At 51.2% G+C, this 9,854-nt stretch overlaps 1 long non-coding RNA gene across 1 annotated transcript; it reads right to left on the minus strand.

Annotated features, from left to right (window-relative positions):
• Positions 1-526: 526 nt before the first annotated feature.
• LOC115832317 lies at positions 527-6,171 on the minus strand. Its single transcript, XR_004027726.1, has 3 exons — positions 6,136-6,171; positions 4,266-4,469; positions 527-839 (listed from the first exon to the last, which is right to left on the minus strand). It is a non-coding gene; the product is annotated as an uncharacterized LOC115832317 (long non-coding RNA).
• Positions 6,172-9,854: the final 3,683 nt, after the last annotated feature.

Here is a 9,854-nt window from a genome sequence, read left to right on the forward strand (position 1 = left end):
TTCCTAACACTTTGTTTGTCCTTATTCAAATTTTGTGTTGGTGTCCTGTCTACATATTAATGAAAGAGAGGAGGTAGGCCCAGACTTCCATCTTTATTAAATACTAAGACAAATGGCAATTTTCCTAGTTCTATATGTATACAACATTACATTTGTCTCACACCATAAATATGAGTATTAATTACAACAAGAAAAATAATCTTAACCTTCCTGCAAGAGATGTTGGGATATTTACCGATTGTCCACAACTTCTTTCACCCAACATGATATTTTTTCTTACATCTCAACTGCCATGAAAACCTAGAAGCATGAAACACTACAAATTAGAAACAAATTCCCTGCTATACACAAATTGTAGAAGTAAATTCAAGAAGAAATAGAATATATGCATACTCATACAACAAGCAAATAGATTAGACTAATGAAAACTCTTCATCAGTCTAGCCCGGGCTCACATAGCTTTACTAGTGAATTCTATTAAACACTTCATGAATAATCAATCCTTCACAAACACTTGCAAAACAGAGAAGCAAGAAAACATCAATTCATTTTTGAGGCCAGTATTACCCAGATAACAAATTAGATGAAAGCATCAAAAATAAATAATGTGCAGACTGTTATCTCTCATGAATAAAGACAGAAATATCCAAAAACTCTAGCAAACTGGATGAAGCAACACACAAAAATGTTAGACAAGCCTGGCATGGCGGTGCACACCTGTAGTTCCAGCTACTTAGGAGGCTGAGGTGGCAGGATCACTTGAGCCCAGGAGTTTGAGGTTATAGTGAGCTGTGACTGTGCCACTCCACCCCAACCTGGGCAACAGAGTCAGGCCTCATCTCTTAATAAAAATTAAGGAAAATTAGAAAAATGTTAGACAATATAACCAAGTGGAATTATCAATATAAATTTAAAAATCAGTGTAATACACCATATTAATAGAATAAAGGAAAAGACCATGATGACTTAAATGGATACCTGACAAAGTCTGACACTCATCCCTGATAAATCCTCCAGAAATCTAGCAATAGAAATAACCCCCTCAACCTCCTAAAGAACAGCCATGAAAATTTAATAAATTCCACTAAGGGATATTGAAAGACATTTTGATACTTCCAACTCTATGGTTTAAAAAATTAACAATGAAATTATAACTAATAACAGTAATCTCTCCATATGGAAAACATTAAACACTTTTCTAACAATATTATTTCTTTTGCATGTGATAAAGGTAAAAATTCAAATTTAATAAGAGGATTGCTCTTGAGAAGACAGAAATTTGGTGTTCCTAATTTTCTGACTTATTAGCAATTAGAATCTAATTATCAATAATTCCAAGAAGACAAGGATACTGTCCTCAGCCAAAAGGCATGATCACATAGAATCCTTATGTTAGGCATAACAGCATTTCATATTTGAATCATTTGGTAACATTGCCATCATTGCTGTATTCTCCTAGAAATAACACACAATACAGACTTCAAAAAATCAGAGCTTTTGTTGGGATATATGCTCCTTCCAAAGGTGATTGTGTGCAGTATTCTGAGAATTAATTCCTCCAAAGGTAGTGTGGCTATCTGGGCTTCCGGGAATATTCTGAAAATCTACATATTCTAAAAATCTTTTCCACTACAAACCACCATAAATGCTGGACAACAGAATATGTGCTCAACTGTGCAAATTATACTTTGGGGCTTTTGTACACAGTTTTTGCACAGAAATATTTAAGTGAATATAAATTAATACAAATGTTTTCCAGGTGGATATTGAGGAAGAAACAGAAAAATCCAAGACAATCCCCTGTGGAAGAAAATTATCCAACCCAAATTTCAACTGAACCCAAAGCTCAACCCAAAGCACTAAACAGCACATCAATTAAGACCTGTCAAATATAATCGCACAATCTAATACTTTTAAATATGCAAAATGAAGAGCACCAAAGTCAATGTTATTCAGAAATAACAACAACAAAACTAGAACACCCCGATGCCATTAGGCCTCAAGGAATTCCAAAGTAGTGTATTAGGTATAAAAAATATATATGTAATTAGCAATGTTTACAGAAATTAGAGGGATTTTTTTGTTTGTTAGTTTGTTGGTTTGTTCGTTTGAGACGGGGTCTCGTTCTGTCACCCAGGCTGGAGTGCAGCAGCATGATCTCGGCTCACTGCAAGCTCTGCCTCCTGGGTTCACGCCATTCTCCTGCCTCAACCTCCTGAGTAGCTGGGACTACAGGCACCCGCCAACACGCTCAGGTAATTTTTTGTATTTTTTAAATTAGAGATGGGGTTTCACCTTGTTAGCCAGGATGGGAGGGATATTTTTTATAAAAAGGATTTGGCCTCTAAAACAGTTAACAATTTCAGTAAAGAAGAAAAGAGAAATTCAATGTTTGATATACATACATACAAATAAATTTCAGGAAAATGAAAAGTCCATATGGTGACAGAATCCAAATTATATAAAAGATAGAAATCTCAATATTTGTTTTTACACATTTTAAGGAAAAAGCAAGCCTGAAAGCATAAAATGCAGAAAATAATATTAATGAGTCTGGAGTTTTCAAGTCTCTCTCACTGACTTTGGCACTTAGAGAACAGCCAGCACAGGCTCAGGGCATTTCTGCCAAGGAGACCGTCCTCATCGAAATGGAGGAGAAAGCTATGCACACAAGTATTGTGGGATCTAGCCAGCAGCCCACAAGGCAAGGGGGCTCTCTTTTTGTTCCCAGGCGGATCAGCAGGTTGAGAAATAATAGACACACACAAGATAGTGAAAGCTGGGTCCAGGGGGGTCACCGCCTTCTGGTTCTGCAGTGCCAACAATGCACTGGATATACCAGCATTTATTATTAAGTTTAGTGAGAGCGGGGGTAGATTGGTGAGGGATTTAGGGTCATTTGATTATGAGGTGAGATGGTCACATGGGGATGAAGTAATTCTTTAACATAACATTTGTATGTAGAAGTAGAGTACATTTGTATGTAGAAGTAGAGTACATTTGTATGTAGAAGTACAGTATACAGCGATAAGAATTTACAATATCGTGTGTGCATCAGTAATTTCTAACAGAGCCTTAGAACAGAAACACAGTCTTTCCATAACCTATGTTTAGCAAGACATTAATCAGCAGTAACAATTGCAACAAAAGCTAGATACAAACAATCCATGGAAACAGGACGTGAAGGTAGACAACGGGTTAGACCAGAAATTCTCAGAAGGGAGTATGCCTTAACCCTAAAGAGGCCTAAAAGAGCCACGGCAAGATGAGGGCATTTGTAGCCCTATCTTATCCATACGGACAGGCGCCCGCCATGCGTCCATTTATAGGCTCCCCACAAGGGTCGCATTCTATTCCCGGAGCTATGAACATCTGCTTTTCTGGGATAGGAGTCTTGGTGATGTGAAACCTCCCTGACTGCACGTCCATTCATAGGCTCTCTGCAGGGGGAAGCACATCACATGCTGTTGGCTCGTTCTGGCAGTCCAGCCTGGCATTGTCTTCACACAATCCTGCATACAATTTTGTGTTTACAATAATCAGGAGCATTTTATCTTTTATTCCACAGCAACAGTTTCAGGGGGTCTCCCTACACACAAGATTGATGGATGCTCCTCTCCCAGACACCAGCAGGTGCAGGTGTAGAGGGAGTGATCCAGGGAGGGGCTGTGAGCACCAACCTGGGAGAAGTGACTGGACCTCCATTGGACCCTCCTGACTGCATGAGCCTCAGAGGGTTCCAGCATAGGCGGATCCTAGGTTCCCTGTCCCATGGCTGGCCCCTGAGACTTGCTCCACCTGCCAGCTCTTTCCACAAAGACATCAGGATGTCAAACCCAAACCAGCCCCGTCACAGAGAAAGGGGATTAATATCAGGGCCCATGACCATCCTGGCCTTTTCAGTAACTGTTAATTAAGTAGTGAATAGGATAGGCCAGAATGTGCTGCTGTGGCCCCTGGGATCACATCCCTGGAGGGAACTTGCTTGGAGTTGTGAACTGAAGGGGGAGGCTGGAGAACCCACTTGGGGTTCAGTGAGTCGGGACTTAGTTTCCAGCTCAGTTCCCTCTGCCACTCCTGGGGAACTTGTGCTTGTCTAGAGCAGGCATTGAAGATGTCATAGAGCAGACATGCTGAGCTATCAGGTGGGTGCCAAAGGGTGAGCATGAGGCATCCCGAGGCTGAGAGCCATCAGAAGGCCCTGAGGTCAGCCCAGAGCCAGCACAGCCTCTGTACCTGGAGCTGCAGATACACACAGGCTGTACCAGGAGCTGCAGGGTGGGCACTGTGCCATGGGCTGGTCAGAGTGGAGTGAGAAGCCAGTCAGGGAGGGGCTTTCATTGCCCATTTTCCTGTGGTGCAAATCAAGTCCCCAAGGCCACAAGCCAGGTGAGGCAGAAACACTGGGCTGAGGTCATCGCCTTCTCTCCCCTTTGGTTCACGCAGGCCCCTGACTTTCCTGGGCTTGCCTGAAAGTGAGAGAAGATACCTCTTCTTGTAAGGGGGGATACAGAAGTCACCAGTCACGTGTGGTGAGGGGAGCTGAGGCACCCCCAGAGTCTTTGCAGGGCAGCACCCTGTCCTTTCTGGCTGGGACATTCTGGGAACTGAGGTCACCAGTCCCTGCTATGCCTTGAATCTCTCCCCACCCTGCAACCTTGGGCCAGGTCAGGCTCTGCCACCAGCTCCCCACATCATCGTCCATCAGAGCCCCAGTGTGGGTTCCCCCTACTTGGTGTTTCTGGCCCCTGCTCTCCATTTTTAGGCCTGACAAGCACCCAACCTCCAAACCTGTGTCTTCCTGGGGGAGTGGGTGTTGGGACCCCTGGCACAGAACTCACAGCTTAGCTACATGTGTGTCCCAGGCTTGCTTAATCAATGGAGCAGTGAACCCGCTGCTTCTGGGGCACAGTCTCCCGCATTTCATGGGTCAGATAGGCTGCGTCCCCTTCACCCCCAGGTGTGCGCAAACAGTCGTCTCCACCTGCAATTGGGTCCTGCCCTCTTCCACCTGAAAATGACCAACTCACACCCCAGGGGTCAGGTCCGCGGCTCCTTCTTGCTGAAGCCTCCCTGATATCGCCTCCGGCACCGATACCACCCTCGGAGCCCCAGCACAATACCAGCTGAAGCCGCATGCTGTGCAACAGAAGCCTGCCCCCCACCTCGCTGTGCACAGAGCAGGGGCTGCCCTCCATCCCTCCCTCTCCCCTAACGCCCCTGCCTCCCACCCCACGGCCCCCAGGAGGAGCCAGTCCCCTAGCCCAGAGAGCTAGGGTGGGTGCGGCTTGGGGACCAGGCGTGGGAAGCTGGCCCACAGGGTCGCCCCTAGCAGGGACCCACTGGAGCGCACACGCGACAGCCAAGGCCGCAGCGCCGGGTGGACAGCGAACTCTACCAGCCTGAAGCGGCCGCCAGGTCTGGGCCCGGGGCACCCGACCGGTTTGGATCTCGAGCGGTCCCTGTGTCAGCCTCGCCAGGGCACGGCTTCCCGCTCTGGAGAGTTTATGATCCCTGCCCTGGGAGGGCTCCCCAGCCTCCAGGGAGGGACTAGACGGACCGCGGCGGGGAGAGGCCGCAGAGCCAGACTGTCCCGGACCGCGCTTCCGCCCCTGCGCCGCCCTCCCAGCCCAGGTGACCGGTCGCCCTCCCCGGGGTGCAGGGCCCTCCTCCTCTGGGTCCCAAGCCAGGCGTGGGGGTCGCAGGCCGGCGCCACAGCCTCAGGACGCAGCGGCCTCTGCCCCGGGGAGGGCGCCGAATTCCGGACGGGGCGGCTGTCGCAGGCAATGGGGCCGCAGCCACGCTGGAGGACAGGGTCCGGCGGGGCGTTGGGTCCTGGCAGAGGCCACGGCGAGGGCAGGAGCAGGTGCACACGCGTAGCCAGGCTCCCGGACCCCGCGGGCGCTTCCCCTGGTAGCAGCCAGCTCCTGAGCCGCGGGAGGGCGGCGCCCCTGCCCCCAGCCAGGCGGCAGCGCGAAGCTCTTTCCCTGCGTTGGGGAGTAGGCATGGCCCAGCAGCCCCAGTGCCTTACTAGTGAAAAAGCTGGGGTTAGAGCTGCCACGGGGGAAGGTGTGGGGGCCTAGGGGGCTCTGCCTGGACCCTCTGGGTACCCTCCTACGATCTCAGGTTCCTCACCCGTCCCAGAGGACTGATGGGCTACTATGGCTGGGTTGTTTGTAGGATTAGGCCAGGTAGTCCCAGTAAAGCCCCATTAGCCCTCCTGGGCTTTGGATTTTTTTTTTTTTTTCTGGCTTTCTTAGGAAACTTTACTGAATGAGCCCAGGTGCTGAAGCAGGAAGGCTGGACCCTCTCCCTTGGCATCACAGTTCCTTCCAGACTCCCCCTCTTCTTAGGCTCTTTTCAAGCACATATCCGGCAACATGTGCCCTGCCCAAGATCGCTTCACAGATCTTCCTGCAGGTCTAAAACCAGAACGCTTGGTTCCCTGGCCCCGGCACTCATGTCACCCCAAACCCAAGTCTTTTGGCGGAGCTGGCTTCAGACTCGAGTCTCATTTTAATACTTGTTCCCTAAGGTCTGCCCAGGGCTCTTATGACGGGGCTTCGTTCCACTCCATCCCACCCTGTGCCTCCCCTAATGCGCTGGGGGCCTCAACTGCAGGGACTTGGAACTGGGAGCCCTCCCCAACAGGCTGGCCTGGCCATGGACTGGTGGACCTCAGTCCCAGGGCGAGACACCCAGGGCAAGTACCCTCAGCCCAGCTTTTGTAGAGTCCAGCCATTTAACTTGGTGTGGTGGCCTCACTGGGTCCCTAGCTCTGTGGGGTGGGATTTCTCCCTTGTGTCGTAGTGGAGGAAACTGAGGCATAGGGCCGTTGAATGACAAACTCAGGGAGATTCGCTGACTGTGAAATGCCCTCTAGGCCCCGCAGGTCCCTCCAGGGCACAGCATCCCTCGGGCTGCTGCATCAGTGGGCTGTTGTCTTGGGCACCCCAAGCTCAGCACCATGTGGGGATGACGCTGGGGAATGTGAGGACAGGGATATTTGTCCCCCACATCGGCACAGCAGGAGTTTCATTCCCTGATGTGCGTGGACACCACCATATGTGTGGGTGCCTGTGGGGCCCCCATTTTACTGATTAAGAAAGAGCCCTTCCTGGGGCCTCTGGGGAATTGAGCACCATATGTGCCTGGCAGCTTGTTAGGGTGTGGAGGGGCTCAGCTGGCCTCTGTCCTGTTGTCACCTTTTCAGGGTCAGTTAGACCCTGAACTCTTATTACCAGTCATGCCTGGATGCACATCGCCCTTCACTTGGCATCCCCCAGTCTGACTCCCCAAGCTCAGCCCCTGAGTTTTCTCAGGCCTCTGTTGGCCCTGAATGGGATCCCGGGAGATGGCAACTCTGCTGCCTGCTTCTGCCTGAAGCCCAGGGTACATTTGCAGGGTGGGTGAGAAGGTCAGGGTCCAGCTTTTGGCTGAGTATGGGAGCCTTCCCCACTCCCGACCCCACACTGCTGGAACCACTGTGCACGGCTGGCCCGGGGGCTGCACTGGGTCCCCCAACTTCCTGCTGTACTGGATTGCAGGGAATACTTGTGCATATGGCTTGACCTATTGTCAATGTCTCATCCAAATCAGAACTAACCAGCTGTTTCCCCGGGGCCAGGGCCCAGGCCTGAGGCTGCCATGACCAGCCCATTCTCTGCCTTCTTGGGGGCCATCAATGGCCAGTGCTTGGTGGTCCCCAAAAGACATGATGGCCAGGACTTAAGAGCTGGAGGTTAGGCCAGGACACCACCTGACCATTGGGGTCCACAGGGGCTGTCCCTGAGCTGTGAGTGCCTATGGGATGCAGGCACATGTAGATGCTTTAGATGAGCATGGGCCCTTCTGGCTGGCAGGATGTTGGTGGGCACTGGGCATGTGAGGCCAGGTTAGGTGGGATGGGTAGAATTGGGCCTGGCTGGGGAGCATGATTGGTGTGGCCAGAGTGGGCATCTGGGCCCTCACATCTAAGCTGCACATTGGCAGAATTACAAGTGGTGGGTCAACCATCTCAGCTGAGTCTGGGGACATAGGCCTACCCAGTGGGACCCCCGCCCTTGTCCCAGCTACAAGCCCAGACCGTCTGCCTGCACTGGGTATTCTAGCCTGGGCAGGGAAGCCTGGGTGTGATGGGCAGGGAAGCCTGGGTGTGATGAGCAGGTGTGTCTCTGGGTTTCAGGCCTTGGTGGCCCCTAGGGAGATGGACAGGCCCCGGGCAGGGGGAGGGGCCTGGGCACCACCTGGGTGCATTCGCCCCTAGATGGGTGCCACCACCCCAGCTTCTCAGCCCTCAGGGCAACATGACCAGGGCTTCTCACCTACTCTGTGGCTCTAGCTCTGACCTCCTTGCCTAATGACTAACAGACTCTCCCCTGAGCCTGTGGGGACTTTATGTGGGTCTTCATTTGTGAATTGGGGGTCCAAAACTCCCTGTAGGAAGGAGCCCACCACCAACCACCTGGGCTTTCTCACTCCACTGGCCTGTGAGACCCAACTGGCCCGACCTGGTGTCCTATTTATATTTTTCTCTTTTTATCAGCGTGTGTTTTCTGTAATGACTGCTCTGTGGCACTTCCAGATAAGCTGAGGGGTAGAGACTGCTTCATGCTCCAGAGAAACCCCACACCAAAAAGCCCTCACCACAGCCTCCTGGGCTGGTTGTGTCTGTGCTTAGTTTGGTGCACATGGCACCTGCAGTGTGCACTGTTGAGTGGATGTGACCACACGGCTGCCTAAGCTGGCATCTCCATCCTTGCTGAGAACCATTCTGTTCCCCCACTCTCCACCTGAACTACTCTTGAAGCGAAGATGAGGGATGGGGAGGGGATGCTGAGAGGGACCCCTTCTGGGGTGAATCTCCACTGGTTAGGGTGTGGAGGGGCTCAGCTGGCCTCTGTCCTGTTGTCACCTTTTCAGGGTCAACAGATGCCCATCCTGTCATCCATTCCTCTGAGCTCCATCTCAGCCAGAGGTCAGCCAAGTGCAGCCTGTCCCCGCCTGCTTTTGTGCTGCCTGTGAGCTAAGAGTGGATTTTACATTTCCAAATGTTCAAAGAAATCAAAACAATTATACTTCATGAAGCTGTGAAATTTGATTGTTGCCTGTTCATGAATAAAGCTCTACAGGAGTCCAGCCATGACTTTTTATTTACAGGTGGTCTGGGGAAGACTGCTGTCTGGCTACAATGGCACAGTTAAGCCCTTGGCACAGAAAACGGTTGCCAAAGCTGATAATACTGACCCCTGGCCCTTTAGAGGTACAGTTTCCAGCCCGGGGTTTGAGGGTTGTCTGGCAGGACACCAGGCCTCTGGGTCAGATCCTTCCTCACTCATGGCTGCCATGGCCTCCACTGGTGTGCCTGTAAAGAGGGGGTCCCACAGTGCCTCCAGAGGGGACGTTGAGGCTTCATGTGCCAGGTTTCAATGTGTGTGCTTCACAGTCACTCATCTCACCCACTGAGGTCCCGGGTCTGAGGCGGGCCTGCTTGCAGGAACAATTGCTCCTCGGCAGTGGGAACTCTGTGGCACTGAGCTGCTACCCACCTGGAATGGGTCCCATGGAGCTCACTGTCTGGGTCAAGGGTGGTGCGGGGCTGGTGTCCTGGACCACAACCTGCTGAGCCCCAACTACTGCAGGTACTGACTTACTCCCATGAAGAAATGAGAGCCAAAAGCTGCAGCAGCTCACCAAGTGCGTGCTGTGCCCCTTCCGTGTGTGTGTTGCAGAGGATACCTGCCAGGTCCACACCAGGCTGTGAGGAGGGGACCTTGGTGGCTATGTTCACTGAGTGGCTGCGTGGCCTGGGAGGGGCCCAGGGGTCTCAGGATTTGTGACTGCCCCTCCTCTGT

This window comes from Nomascus leucogenys, chromosome 22a (assembly GCF_006542625.1).
Source record: "Nomascus leucogenys isolate Asia chromosome 22a, Asia_NLE_v1, whole genome shotgun sequence".
NCBI classification, from domain to species: Eukaryota; Metazoa; Chordata; class Mammalia; order Primates; family Hylobatidae; genus Nomascus; species Nomascus leucogenys.